General features: G+C 46.5%; 1 protein-coding gene across 1 annotated transcript in view; it reads right to left on the bottom strand.

The window, feature by feature from the left end:
* RASSF3 (Ras association domain family member 3) overlaps nt 1–15,540 on the bottom strand; it is a 530,473-nt gene that overhangs the window by 271,107 nt on the left and 243,826 nt on the right. The gene's annotated exons all lie outside the window — the stretch shown is intronic.

The raw sequence follows: 15,540 nt of genomic DNA, 5'->3' as shown, positions 1-15,540 counted from the left end.
CGAATTAAATAAATCAACTAGAGACTGCAGGAGAGTTGCAGCATAGAGTAATACGGAATTACAGCGATAAAACTACAAAGGCTAGCAAATGCCTCAAGTAAGAGCTGCAACGTTTTGCAGTGAGTGCAAATGGGAATGGGTGCCAAGTGGGCTGTTAAGAGTCCAGAAGCTGTTTTATGGGTAAATATTTTATCATTTAGGAATAGTGGGTGTAGCTCAATTACCATGAAGATAACTCTAGGGTAAATTTGTTCAGAGCCCCAGGAAAAATGACATTTTGTTGTCTGGGCGCTCCCTCCCACCTTTGCAACAAAGCAATTTTTAAGGCCATTTGTTGCATTATGAAGCCCACTTGTACTCATACTATAATGCAGCTTGATATAGAGCTGGCCCTGATGATGACGAAGAAAGGAGATAGCCTGGTACCAGTGATCCCTAATGAAAAAAGTGAAACCAATCATCCCAGAAGGTCTTTTCAGAACTGCTGTTCAAGTTGTCATCCACTGGCATCTTGATCTTGGTAATGTTCTGCTTCATGGTGTCCCAGACACCACAACCAGCATCCCCACCTATCTGGCAGACAAGGTCAGCAACTCCAGTACTCTTTGGAGCACCCATAGTCAGGACGCCATAAGACTAAAGATGAAGAAGTGCAAAAAAGAAACAAGCATTGACAAAGCTAGTAGGTCTCACATTTGGGACTGATTGGCTTTGCCAGTTGTTTCGGTGGTGCTGTACAGCATTGGGACCCTTTACAACATTGACAAAGCAAAAAATAAAAAGGTGCAAAGGCGGCAGCATAATTCTATCTGTGCATGTATACTTGAGAACGCATGCGGACGCCAGCGAAATGATGCAGGCACCATTTGTTTTAATTTTTTATCTACTGATCCATGATGGCGAACACCGCTTGGATCAGCAAATAAAATATTAGGAGGGTTTTTATGCGAAAGCACCAATTAAACAAGCATTTGAAATGCAATAGGTCTCGCATTACTGAAAGCTTGAGCCATTGGTATTACATTATTATTTGCAACACCAGTAGGTCCAATTTTAAGTAATGTGAGACCTCTTGCATTGCAAATGCTTGTTTAATCTTGATCTTACCTCCGGGACCCAATGACATTCTCCAGCAGGCCAACAGCCTGTTGAAAAGGGCCTAAATATTCCCCCTCCAGATAACGACATAGATGGACGCTGCATTTGCGCGTGACTGGAAGGGGGGTTGCAAGCGAGGAATCCAGAGATGGCAGGGCTGCCCAACCAAAAGAATCAATCGATGATTGTGAAAAGCTGGCTTAGTATATGGTGCGCACTTATGTAAGTGTAGCACCCTGCACTAATCCAGACAACCCTTATGCTGATTTAAAAGGTCTCAGACAACCTTAGAAAGCCATCTTGAGTATCAGAGTCCCACATACAGTAAGGAGCAGGGAGGCAGGTTAAATGAGCTTCCCTCCATGTGAAAGTAAGTCAGTCGCTCTAACATAAGAGAACTCATTCCAGTCTCAAAGAAACTAGTTTCCTCTGGTGACATATTGCTAGCTGTGGAGAACAGCCTTCAGGCTTAGTCCAGGAGTGTAAAGGGGCTTGTTTTACCAAAGCATCATCTTATTGGTATAGATTTAGTGAAAAAGAACCACACAGTGTATTTATAAAAATATGTATTTATTATAAGACACTCACTAACACATACAAATATCTCCTACCCGGAGATATACGAAATGCACGCAATACTTTGCAAAGAAAACAGATAAGAAGCACGTATTACACAGTGGTCATCGCAGGGGTGGGACCAAACCATATACTAAAATAGAGGGATGCAAACCACGACTCACATGAAGACTGTACCTAGAGGACGTAGAACTGCTGGGGACCCAAAGAACCACCCGAAGTAAGTAACTAGGAACCCCATGGATGCCGTGTGCAGAGAGGGAACACGACCGCGGGCTCAATTCAAGTCAATGGGTTAGTCGCGATAGCAACTGTAAAGAAGAAGAACCCTTCCTAGTGGACCCTGAAGAAACCCTGTGAATGACAGAAGGTTGGAGAGCCACCCCACCCATGGATACCCCAGGAACCAGGATACCTTCTCCAGGAACGCCTGGTGCATAGGTGCGAAGTGGAGTCAGAAACCGCCGTGGAAATCAAAGGAGGACTTCAGGAAGATGCGTCTCACAAAGAAGTGGAAAGTGTCCGGTGGAATCCGAAGGTGGATTCAAGGTGTGAAGAAACTGCAAGCAGAGAGGACAGAGTCTATGCCACTCGGGAGTGACCAGGGGCCCAGCAGTCGAATGCCCACAAATGTTGGGTGTTGCAAGAGAGTTGCCGGTGACTTTGGGGCTGCAGCTGTGCGGACCAGGCGATGCTGTGGAAGACCAGAAGCGGTTCATGAACTGTCCCACGTCAGATGTTGAGAGCTGAGGGGTCGGTGTCTATCAGGAGCACCAACAAGCCATGGCAACCGCAAACAACGTAGAAAGCAAAAAAGGTGCAGTGTTGGACCAGCAAGGTCCAGGTGACTCGCCACAAGCAGAGGAGTCAGAGCAGGCCCCGAGCCATCAGGGGAGCCCACTAAAATCAAAGAAGACCCTTAAATGGACCCACAGGCCGGAGGCACTGGAGTCACAAGAGGATCTTGAGCAGCTCACCAAAGATGCAGGCCCACAATGCAAGGGATGTGATGAAGACAAAGATCTTGATCACAGGAGATGCTTGAGGTGGAGGCTACTTGGAGCCAGAATATCTCTGAGGAAGAGAGCCAACATGCGTTTGCAATTGCAAGTCAACGCGGTGGACAGGGGTTCGGTTCCAGCGGCTCCTACAGGGATACTGACCTCAAACTTGGCGAGAGGACAGGACAAGCCTCGAGGGATGTGACGAAACACCACCTGTGTTGCTGAGCCTATCGGAGTCCATGGGAGCCCAGGATCAGCAGAAAGGTCAGCTGTGTTATGGTGTCTGCAGATGCAGGGAAGTGACTCCTTCACTTCAAGGGAGATTCCTTCAGGTATCTTGGATGCCTACAGGTCTTGGAAGGTTACTGTATGGAGCACAGGCACAGACGTTGCAGCAGACTAGCAGAGCGACGAAAACAGGAGCAGCAGCAGTCTTCCCAGTTGCAGTCTTGCTACCCAAAGTGAAGTCAAGCGAAGTCCGGAGTGCCCAGATGGTCGAAGATGAAGTGGCGTCTTGAAATGAATCTTGTGCCACAACGAATCTAGGGACTCACCCACAGGTAAGCCCTTAAGTACCCTAAGGAAAGGGTTGGGAATATTCAGGGTTCCCTGCTAGGGGAGGGTCTTGGACAGTGGGGAGGATACTCCCATGCCTTTTGTCCAGTTTCACGCCAGAGCGGGAGCCAACGGCTACCTGAGTGGGTTTGAACTGGCTATGCAAGGAGGTCACCAAATGTGCAACTCAAGCAGACTGAGTGGCACTGGCAAGCCCTCCCACCTAGCCCCAATACAGTAAACCCTGTCTGGGAGGTGGTCACACCTCCCTGTGACAGGATACCTATTGTCCTGCCTTCCCCTGCTCGAGCTTGGCTCAGCAGCAGGTGAGTAGAATCGGGTCTCTGGCCGGCAGCAGCTATGTTGTACTGTCCGGGTCTAGAAGACTGGTACCGGGAGCACTGAGGGCCTCCTGGAGGAGCTTTATAGTGCATGGAATCATACCCCCACACCATTTACAGTGTGGATGTATGATTCCAACATGTTTGATACCAGGGTTGCTTACCGCCAGTTTAGAGATGGCCATCGCGTATTGACACATTGCCACTCTATGTATCATTATGGCTGATGCACTTACAACACCGGAGAATGAACTCCAAAGGTTGTAGGTGTGTCCAGCTCATGCAGAGGCACCCTCACACTTAGAACCAAGCACCCTGCCTTCAGGATTGAAAGGCCTGCATATTGGTGACGTATAAGTGCAGTGACCTCAGATATAGGGAACCCTATATCTGTCGTAAATGGTGCGAACACCAGCTTACACAGGCTGCAATGGCAGGCCCGTAGTCACAATTTGAGTGGTCTCTCATGGGTGGCATAATAAATGCTTCAGCCCATGGGAGACCTCTGGCGTACCTCAGTACTATATACTAGGGACTTATAATGGAACACTAGTAGCCAAACTGGGATGTACCCAAGTACTCACCAAAGTCAATTTAAGGGAGAAAGTACAGAGACTGGGGTCCTGATTAGCAGGATCCAAGTCAGACTAGTCAGAAACAGCATAGCAACAGGCAAAAAGTGGGGGTAACCATAAAAGCAGATCCTACTTTCCTACAGTGATGTCGCTGGGAGGGAACCAAGCCCTGAAAGGCGGGACAGATTCACAGTATTAGCCCACTAGAGGAAAGGAATTTTAAAAAGCAGCCCAACTAACCAGCCAAAAGCTGTGGGTGTGTCCAACGTCCATGATAGCCCATATACCGAACACAGCAGGCCTTGCAGCGCATGCGCTACCCAGGCTCATCCTAGAAAGAAGGAGCACAGTGGTTGGGGTGGATTGGGGGTAACCGAGGAGTAGGTGTAGCAAGAAAGGGAAAATGCACCACACACAGGTGGGGGTCGAGAGGCACAGGAAGGAGAGACTGCCACTGAAACACACAGGAAAGTGAGAGCAACACAGAGCGCAGGTTGGGGGAGCGAAGCACATGGACAAGAGGTAGCAGCACAGGTGGGAGAGAGGGACATGGACGAGAGAAAGCAACACGGAGTGGGGGAAGAGAAGTCCATATGGGAAAACACATGCACTCAGAGTGATTTACCATGAAGAGATGAGAGAGCAGAGCCTGGGGTGTAGGAGTTTGACAGACTGTTGAGAAAGAGCAACAGAGAGTGGGAGGGGGAGAAAAGCACAGGAGGGATATAGCTGGAAAATACATGAATTATTGTGGAGTGCTTAAGGAAAAAGAAAAAAGAAGTTCCCTAAAAGTGAGGAGTGGAAGGACACAAGTAAATAGGGTATGCTCCAGGAGTGGGAAAAACACAAGTTGGACAAGGCAAGCAAGCTTTGAATGAGAAGCAATCAAATGAAAGTAACAATAAAGCCAACTAATTGTAAACAATTGCCCAGCTTTAAGTCCACTGTAAGATCTTGGCAAGCTGACAATAGATCTTTTGCAACCAGAGATCTGGTAGACTCAACCTCAAAACAAGGCATAAGGCCTTCCCCATCATTTCACGCAGGAGCTGGAATGACATCCCTGTATACATCAGGACAATCCAACCCCGCTCCAATGTAGGAAAGAGCTCAAGAAACACGTCTTTAAGAAACACCACATGAAAACAGTAAGAGTCCTCTTCTGCTCCTAGAACTCAGCTACCCCTCCAGTCATTTCTCAACTGTATTTTGACCTTTAATCCTATACAAGCTCCATTGCCTTTTCATCAAGGCTTGCGCTGCACAAAAACAACATACACTCATACATTAACTAGATTGTAGGAATGACTGCAAGAAGCGGATGCCTGTCCACATGCAAAAACATATAGTGCAAGCCCACACACAAATGCGAAGTCCAAATACCATCAAGTGAATACACAAGACTGATTCTCAAAGCCAGCTTGCAAAAGTAGGAAATGTATTGCTGTAGTTTCCTCCTACACATTTGGAATAGATTGCCACAATTTGGGGGCTTCACCAACAATCACAGAAATATTGCTAGAAATCTACAATTGTTGCTGATTTTCAGGAATAATCATGCGTTTGAAAATGTACTCTTCCCATTCCATGAGTAAAACAATCGCACTTTTTACTCTTTAGTTTACTCCACTGCGAACATATTTGTCCCAAATATAAGTCCCTTCTCCGCATTTCCATGAAATACGAAGGCATACCCTTCCGTATTACACCGTGTAAATACATTTACTCACTCCTTTAACAGGAGTAGTTTGGAGTATGTTTGTAGCAAACGAAACAACCTGCAAAACGTTTGTGAATACCCAGAACCCTGCGAGTGTTCACATTATGGAGCTGCCCCCGTTTCCTTCCCAAACCACGAACGTTTCTCCACTCCAATTGCAAATGGCGTATTTAGTGTACCTTAAACTTAGTTGCAGTGAAACCTTTGTGAATTTGGCACCAAGTGTAAGAAACACAAACTCTTTCTACTAATTTACCAGCAATAAGTACTTACAATCATTACAAAACAGAATAAACCAAATGAAAATTCAGTATGAATTTTTTCAGTTGTTTAAGATTGTATGGCAGTGTAAAAGCAGTTTGCCCCTCTTCTAACATGTGTAATGTACAACATGAAGCAACAAATACATTGTTGCTGAATTTTGCGTAGTTTGTGTTTACACAAATGAGGGAATGCCTCCTTTGTAGTGGGGATCACCCTCCAGAATGCTGGGCCCTGATGCTTCGACCTAGTGATGAAGGTCATCCGAGAGATGCGACTCCATCCATACTGTGGATGTGTTGGGAGGGCCTATCAGCCCAACAAGGACCTCTACACGGGTCTGGAAGGACCCCCTGGAGAGCATCCTCCATTCTGAGACTGTCCGCGACGGAAGGAGGTTCCTTGATTGCGGAGTGTTTTTAATCACAATGGCAATTCCGCAATAGGTTACCAAATATTTTGTGGAAGTATTCATATTGTAGATCTTTTCAAGTACCTAAATCCATCCTAAATCAGTTGAATGCTTGTTTCCTATCTGCATTGAAGACGCACCTGGGCATACAAAGCTGCCTGTGTGACTGTGACATGATAGCATGACCCGGGAGGATGAGGCTGCACCTGCCATATTGGGGGCAGCACATGGGCATCCAGTGCTCACTTGGCATATGATGGCTCAACTGGGCACTATAGCTAGTATGTGTGACACTGAGGTTGTAACAGGGTATGAGAGGGTTTCGCTTGGCAAAGATCCGGAGCCTGAACGGAGAGCGGGAGGACCTGGTCATGTGGGTTTTCAGCCAGAATATTAGGGTCGTACCTGGATGGGTGAGTCAGCACTTAGCATATCATGGCAGAACTTGCGGGGATGACGATACAATGGGCTATGCTTGGCCAAACTTGTGCTGCTAAAAGTAATACATGCAATGAGAAGTCCTCTCATAATGTATACCTTTACTTGGAATTACCTATTTATTTCAGCCTAACTAGTGCATCACTACTTTTATTGCAAGAAAATTCTTACATACTAAAGAAGTTGTTTCCAGACCTTCATGACATCTAAAAGACCTTCTAGAAGGGCTTGGCTCCATTTGGCATTAAGACCTGGATTATGAGTGTTACAGTTGTTGGTGCAGGTATACCGGAGGGCTGGAGTACCCAATCTCGGCTAGTATCCTGCATCGAAAAACAACAATTATCAGTTTTCGCCCCAGAATGGAGAACAACCACATGAACCAGGTATTTTTCAATGAGTTTTCCCCCAGATTTCGCAGAGAAAACGGATGTATTTTTCCACCGGCTCAGAGCAGGCAGACGTGCCATCAGGAGGGCTGTTGGGGTTGTGGGGTGAACAGGCAGGTGGTCATGGTAGGCTAGGGCCTGTCCGCGGAAGCACTGTCTGCTCCCCTCATGCTGCAGCTTCAGAGGTTGGCCGGGGGCTGGGCTGGGATCCTGCCCTCTGCATCTTGTAACCGGGACTGGTGTCTCTGGGCCTGGAATGATCAGGTCCGGGGTTTTCTCCCCCAATAATTCCAGGCCCACAGACGTGCAGAACTGCGGGAGGTGGAATCGGGGCCAGACTAGGAACCCAAAGCAGCCCTGGCAATATGGTTCAAATCAGCCTCGCTCCCTTCCTCCTCGCTCTCTAACCTACTTCTCCCTCTTTCCTCTTTCTTTCACCTGAACCACCCCCTCGACCCAGTGCCCACCCCACTGTAATTACCCGGGAAGTTGGAGAAAGTGACCGAGCACTAGTAGCAGCCTCCTACCCTTCCCTAAAATCCAGCCCACCGGGGAAATGCCCGGTGGAAAAAGCGGGCAGTCCGGGCCGGAGTGGAATTCAGCCACTCATGATCAGGGCCTAAGAACAGGCGCTGGGACGGGTCATTCCAGGGTGCGCAGCCCTCTCAGAGTATTCCCACTCAGATTCATCAGAATATCATGCAATGGCGTGATTATGGCAAAATGAGTTTTTTTGGTAGCGCCACGCTTAGATTTAGAGCTTGCAAAGTTAAAGCCAGGGCCACTGGAATTATGCTATTGTGCGGACGCCGTGTTTTTGCACAATTATATATTTGCCGCATTTGCCACCTAATCAGTCATCTGCTGCATAATCTGCAGATTTTAACCAAAAAATGTTTTTGTTTCTATCCCAAACGGTTCAAAAGTTACCAAAATTGCAGAGACACATGTTGCAGCGCAGTGGAAAGTCCTCTAGAAAGGTTGGTCACCTTTCTGTTGCTTACTGATATGTTTGGTTGTTAAACCGGTACTAATGAGGTGCAAACTATGCCCAGACAGCATTAACAAGTGTAAAAACGAGTAAAAATGCAGAAGTACTATTACAAAATGTGCAGCATTATGCCACATAATCTGCATTTTCTTATCAAACAATTTTGGCAACTCTGTTGCATAATTTGCCCCTCTGCTGCCGTATAATTCCAGGGGCCCAGGCTTTCGCCTAGCACTTCCACCACTAACAGCTTTAGTGCCAGGAGCCTCTTTTCATATATTTATTCTTTAGCAAGGGCACTAGAGAGCCTGGGAGAAGGTATATCTGTTGGAATCCATTGCAAGTGCGGTGGGCACTTCTTAACCTTGAAATCCTTACAGATAGTACAGGGCGTTCATGCTAAGCCCACTGCCTGAAGCAGCAAACCTGAAAATCCAAGTAAAGAGGTCAGATTTGTTTAATCTGCAAAGAAAGGAGAAAAGTGATGACATCAGAGAGCATACTTTGTGTCTCGGGCTGATTTGTTTCCTCTCATGTATAATTCACCCTGGTCAATAGTTACTCCCTCAGTAAAATCATAATCTATTTTCCAGGCAGACTCCCAAGCTGCCTCCAGAACATCTCAGGGAAAAGCAGGGACACGCGCGCCTCGTCGCTGCAAACGCACTCACCGGGCTCAGTTGGCGGTGCAAATCTACGCATGAAGAAGAAAAAGTAATAAAACATTCTGCCAAAGTGGTATATTTAACTGACAAATGAATTAAAAGATATGTGATGACGTCTTCGGAGGCATCTGAGTGCACCGCCTCTGGTGCTCAAAAGAGGCTTTGTGCTGCAGGCCCTGCTCCGAAACAATGGGCACTCCTACTTGGGCGCCTCAGAAGACCAGCCGTGAAGTTTCCAGTGCCCACCACTACTGCCACCCACGCGCCTGTCTCCGGGCGGGCATGTGTCCACACCCTGCAGACAGGTCACTGATTCACTGAGAAGGGCTCTCACATCCGCACCCTGGGCCTGCGCGCGCTTCCCATTGGCGGTCGGATCCACTCGCTGCCCAGATTTGCATTGCTAACAATACCCCGTGTGCATAAAGGACTCCATCAGCTGGGAGGGCAGGGGTGCAGCGCTCAGGAGGACCAGCTGCAGGCCACCGGCTCGAAGCTGCAAGCTGACAAAACCCCGCTCTTCATCGTGCCTTCGGAATACGGCAGAGTGAAAATATTACATCATCTGTGAGCTCATGCAGAGTGTGGCAGACTGGACTGCACACTTAATAGAAAGACCTCCTATTCAAGTGTAAATCAAGCCCAAATACTAAAGCCGCAATGTATTTGTTAAAAAAGGTACAGTTGGCCTTATCGTTTATTATGATTACAATACATTAGTATTAGTAATAATAATACAAAATATTATCAAAAATAAAATCCTAATACGAATAATAATAATAAATATTATTGTTACTAATGATAATATTAGTGTTCTTTTTATCACTATTATTATTATTTGTTTTTGTAGTGTACGATATGAAGCTTGAACAGCTGTGTCCATTAGGCGCCGTTATGGTGAGCGGTGTAGCTGAGATGGAGATGGCATTGGCCCCCTCGTCCCCACATACCCTCCCCAGTATCAGCCCCCCTACCTGGTCCAGCCTTGCCTTTCTTCACCTGGAACTTGATCTTGCTGGACAGCTTGTAGATGGCTGTTCCCATGCCAGGCTCGCGCTGCGACGCGGCGCTCCGCTGCCTCCCGGTGCCGCAGTCAGCGCGCGCCTCGGGCGCGACCCCCGCCACGGGCGCGGGTCACTGCATGCGGACGGCCACGGCCTAGGAGCTTCGTCTCGCCTCCATCTCTGCCGGCCGGCGCCTGCACTCACCTCCACAGCACGGCGGAGCGGCGAGGATTTGACTTTCAAATACAGCAGCAGAACACAGACCGCGCAGAGCACAGCCACAGAGGCGCGCGGGGGATATTTAAAGGGGCACCGCCACGCGCCTCGGTGCAGGTGCACGTGCCGCATATAGTATTGACTACAGAAAGGGCGCGTTCAGCAGGATGCTATTTATTCCTCACTACATGCGATGTGCAGGGTACCACAAGCCACCGAAAGGCCGCCTAAAATATGTCATCTTATTATCAGAGGCAGGAATCAATGTAAATACTATTTCCGAGAGCAGCCATTGAAACGATTACAACCGATTCATTTTCTTCATTTTATCCATAACAAGTTCCTGATCTGCCTCAAGCTTGTTTTTTCTTCGGCGGGGGTCTTTGGCGACCACCGAAGCAGATAATCTTTTGTGCACAGTTTTTATCAGTTAACCACTTAATATTTGGATGTTCTGTTTAAGAACAAATGACCTGATTTAGAGGGCAGAGGAAAATATTCTGTCATCTTGACGGAGTACCCGTCCTCCGCATTTTAGAGATGTCCCTCAACCCTGCAGACATCTCGAGTCATTGGCAGGAGCCATTGTCATGGCGATTTCTTACGGTTCCGTCAAATTGACGGACATTCGTCAAACTTTTAATGGGTTTTGTTTTTTTTTAAACAAACTCCCAAAGCGGGAGTTAGACTCCTCTGATGTGGAGGGATTTAAACGTGTTAACTGTCCCTCACCTGCAATGAGGGACAGTGAAAACTGGCTATTCGACTGCCCACTCTAAACCAGGTGGGTGGCGAATCACCCAAACTCTGACACTCATACTCTGTCAGGCCGTCGGAGCACTCTCTCAGCCACGGAATCCGCGGTCGATGCTACTCTGAGAGGATACTCCGCCGCGTCTGCCATGAAGTACCCTCTCCTACAGACTCCAAATCTGGGCCCCAGGTCTGACACACACCGACATTCAGATGTTCTTAGGAACCATAAGTTTATATGGCTTCCAAGCTAGACAGGCAGTGAGGGGGTGGGGACCTAGTCAACCTCGCATGAAGTAAGCCGTGCTGGGCTGAGGTCTGGGCCTAAAGTTCCTCCAGTAATCTGGGGCCTCATAGACTCATTGCCGTCAAAGGGATCCAGGGTAACCTGCACCAAGGCAGAGATGAGTGAAAAGAGCCCCACATGCCATTTTTTTGTCAATTACAAGGGTGGGTCCGAAGCCGGGAGGGTAAATGACGCCCACAGATCATGGATGTGGTGAAGCAGGCCATCCTTGAATGATGGTGTTCCTGAGTTGTGGCTGGGGGGATGCTGTCAGGTGAACAGGGAGGCCATTCACAGCAAGTGAACCCGCGGCCCCTGCCTGATGGAACAAAACATCTGTGAGTGGTGTAGCCTGGGGAATCGGCAGCTGGACGGAGGGAGAGTGGCATCCAGACCTGTGGCAGGGACAAGGCCTGTGATGGAACATATCTGGACAAGGCCTGCGATGGAAAATATCTGGAAATATTGATGCACTGCTGTGAAGGGAGAGCGGCAGCCCTGGAAATTGGGATTGTGATGCAGTGACATTAGTTTCATCAGAGGAGTGTCTGGGGCAAGGCAGGGGCACCATTGTTTACAAAGGATGCAAGTGGATACAGAATGTTCTCTGAGGCCCTTAGAGGACTGCACGGCTGACCCCCTTTTCTTTGAGCCTGCCAACCACATAGTCCCTGTAGAATACTTGTCATACTGGAGGTATAGACAATTTGTGACTGCCTCTTGGGCCTAACCCATAATGAGAGCAGGATATGCAGGCCAAGTCTTGAAGTCTCGAATGGTGGTACGAATGCCCAGAGTGCTTGCGACAGAGCCCTTTATGCAAGATGGCACACGCTGTCTAGTGGTGTGAGGTGGGTTGACCTTAGAGGGAGCTACCCCTGTTATGGAGCTGCTGTGACACAAACATCGAGCAAAGAGCCCAGGGTATGTGGAAAAGGGATGGGCAGGATTTGATAATGGAGCTAAGTGTGTAATTACTGAGACATTGTGTTGGTAATGTGTACAGCTAAATAACCAGATACCGATTAGAAGTTCCGATTGCACTGGAGGGGCCCTCCACATTTTTTGGTGAGCTTGGTGGACTGCACTGTGGACCTGGGATAGACAAACACTTAGTGGTGCAGAAAAACTTTAAAGTTACTGAGAAGCCAATCCTGGATTTGACTTAATGCTATGTACTCTCCTGGTGGTGGTGTGAAGGCACTGCACTTTGATATTTACAATATGGAAAACCTCTAAGGCAAGTAAAAATCAGAGTCCAGGGTTGTCACTGCACTCAGAAAAAGGATCTGGCAAAAGAATATTTGAGATTCCCTTATGACAAGCCTCGAACAGAAGACGTTATCCTACAGATTAAGCTTGACAAAACACAGGCAATCTTGGCCTCTAGGGAGGCCCTGGAGGCTAACATTGACACTGTGAGAGTTGACTTCAGCATCCTGCGTGATGATGAACGGAAGCAAACCAGTAGGGTTAAACACCTGGAGGCTGCTGTATGAGAATTTAGCCCTAACTACAAATTTGTCTAGCAAGAGATCTCCGACCTTACAGAGAGCATCCACTTCCTCCAATATAGGGCAAAGGATGCAGTGGGCAGATGTTGATATAATGACACTAGAGTTGTGGGCCTGCCAGAGGGCAATGAAGCAATGGACATGGTCTCGCACTTTTACTAGTGGTTCATGACAGCCGTGACCTCCAGAGACTCTCGAAATTCTTTGCACTGATAAGGGTGCATAGGGTGCAGGCCCGTCGCCCTCCTATGGGTGTGGTGCCCCAGGCCACTAGTGGCTCATCTCCTTCCCTACAAGGACGGTAATACACTTTCACGCAAGGTGAGGATACTGGTCCATACAAAGTTGAGAACTGTACAATATCACTGTTTCCCAATTACACGGTGTTAAGTACAAATACACTTGAGCAAGTTAGTGTAAGTTCTGGTTTATTGTCTGGAGCTTGAAGTAACACGTCCAGCTTCTCTGCTCAGTCCTCTCCTAATGACATATACATTCTCTGAATTCTAAATACAATATTCCAATAGAAAATCCCCAGTTGCTAAGCATTACATTCAAGTTAGAACACAACACATTCCCATTCTTATAATAAACTAAACTAATACATATACTATCCTACTGAAGCTGGAAGAAAAGAAGGTTAACATAAAACAAATAGATTAATACAATGAATAAAATCTCTTCAGAACTATTGAGGTTTCCGAGCCCTAATTCCATCAAGTACATAATCCTCTAACCATTTTAGATGTCTCCTTGTCCTTCCCACAACACACTCCTCACAATCTTCAAGAGGAATAACTTGCTCTGGTGTCGTTATCTCAGGACTTCCATCCGACTGATTCACTTCACTACAAGGCTGAGCTATTCCACTCAGCCCAGCACCTTCAACATTCATCGTGCTCGCCACAATCTCTTCAAGGTCAGTTCGCACACTAACTCCATCCTTGCATTCACGTTCACCTGCAAGATCAACATCCAACCAATGGAAATCACCAGGAATGTTTTGCTGCGTAGACTCACCACTTCCAAATAATTTGGAAGTTAAGGAAACACTATGCATATTCCACACTTTACCACTGCTGACTCTAACAGCATTATTCAGGACTTCCACCACTTCCTCCTTCTCAAAAAATTGACTTTCACCCTTTTTGACTTTTCCACATTTCTTTATGCGAACCCATTCGCCAATGTCAACAATGGCAAGTTTGGCTCCCCGTTTTTCATCACAATAAGATATGACCTTAGCATGATGTTCCATCAATTTATTGCAAACTGAAGAAGGAGACCAATGAAATAAATTAGAATTATAGAACCAAACAGGGTTGTACTTCGATCTGTGTTTCCGTCCTCTCATCATCACAAAAGGTGATAGACCTGTGCAATCATTCTTAGTCACCCTATACACCCACAGCCTTGTACAACTGCGTCCGCCAATCAAGCCTAGAATTACATACTGACTGAATAACACTTTTAATCACACAATTACATCTTTCTAAAGCACCATTTCCGTTTGGATTGTATAGCGAGGTAGTCTTATGAATAATGACAACTTTTGTAAAATAGTCCTTAGCAGCATTAGACATAAACTGAACACCATTGTCACTTAAAATGGTCCTTGGTAACCCTTCAGATATAAAGGTCTTACCAAGAAACTCCAAAATCACCAAAGTGTTAATTCCATCCACAACTTCTACAATTGGCCACTTTGAAAAAAGATCGAGTAAAACAACAACATACTTTTGCTCATTTCCAATAGGTCCAAACAAATCAATGGCAATGGAATCCCAAGGACATTGAGGCGGTACACATTCCAACATGGGGGGGGGCGTAAGGTTTGTAATGTTTTACCCGCAGTGGAACAATTCCTATAATTCCTTACAAACCTCCCCACTTCTGCATCGACTCCAGGCCACCAAAACAAATCTCTTACAACATATTTGGACCTTACGATCCCAAAATGACTATCATGACACAACTGAATAATTACTTTGCACAAACCAGTTGGCGGTACAATTCTCTTCACTCTAAGAATACTGTCATTTTCGCTTCTCAATTGTGATCTGACCTCCCAAAAGGGTCTCAAATTCTCATTACATTTGGACTTATTTGCCCAATTATTTGTCATCTTTTCCACACTCAAGCAACCATTCCTCTTTGCTTACAGCACAGCCTCCATCATCATGCACAAATGCCACTTGAAAATTGTCACAAACATCTTCTTTACAATCTTCTAATTTTTGCGGCAATCTTGATAAACAGTCTGCCAATATGTTGTCCTTACCAGGTAGATACACTACTTTGTGAATAAAATCCTGCATTTGCATAGGCAGTCTAGCAATCCTAGCAGAAGCATTCACAGTACCTTCTGTTGTTAGTAGTTTAACAAGAGGTTTGTGATCGCAAAATATAGTGACAGGTTTCCCCTCACAAAGGCTCTAAAATGATTGAGGGCCCAAGGGCAGGCTAAAGCCTCTCTTTCAATTGCAGGATACCTTCCTTCAGTGGGTGTCAAGACTCTTGATGCAAACAAAATAATTACCTCTTTACCAGTAGCATCCTTTTGCGATAGTACAGCTCCTAATCCTTTTCCACTTGCATCAGTGGTAATATAACTATCCAGATTCAGATCAAAACCTTGGAAGGCATTAACTTTATCAATGATTGTAGTGAGGAAAAGGAATTCCTCTTGACATGCTTTTGACCAATCAAATGTAACTCTATTTTTTAACAATTGTCGCATAT

The sequence above is a fragment of the Triturus cristatus genome, chromosome 4_1 (genome assembly GCF_964204655.1).
Source record: "Triturus cristatus chromosome 4_1, aTriCri1.1, whole genome shotgun sequence".
Taxonomy (NCBI): domain Eukaryota; kingdom Metazoa; phylum Chordata; class Amphibia; order Caudata; family Salamandridae; genus Triturus; species Triturus cristatus.
The sequence above is the reverse complement of the archived record's forward strand: the minus strand, read 5'-3'. Positions and strand labels throughout refer to the sequence as shown.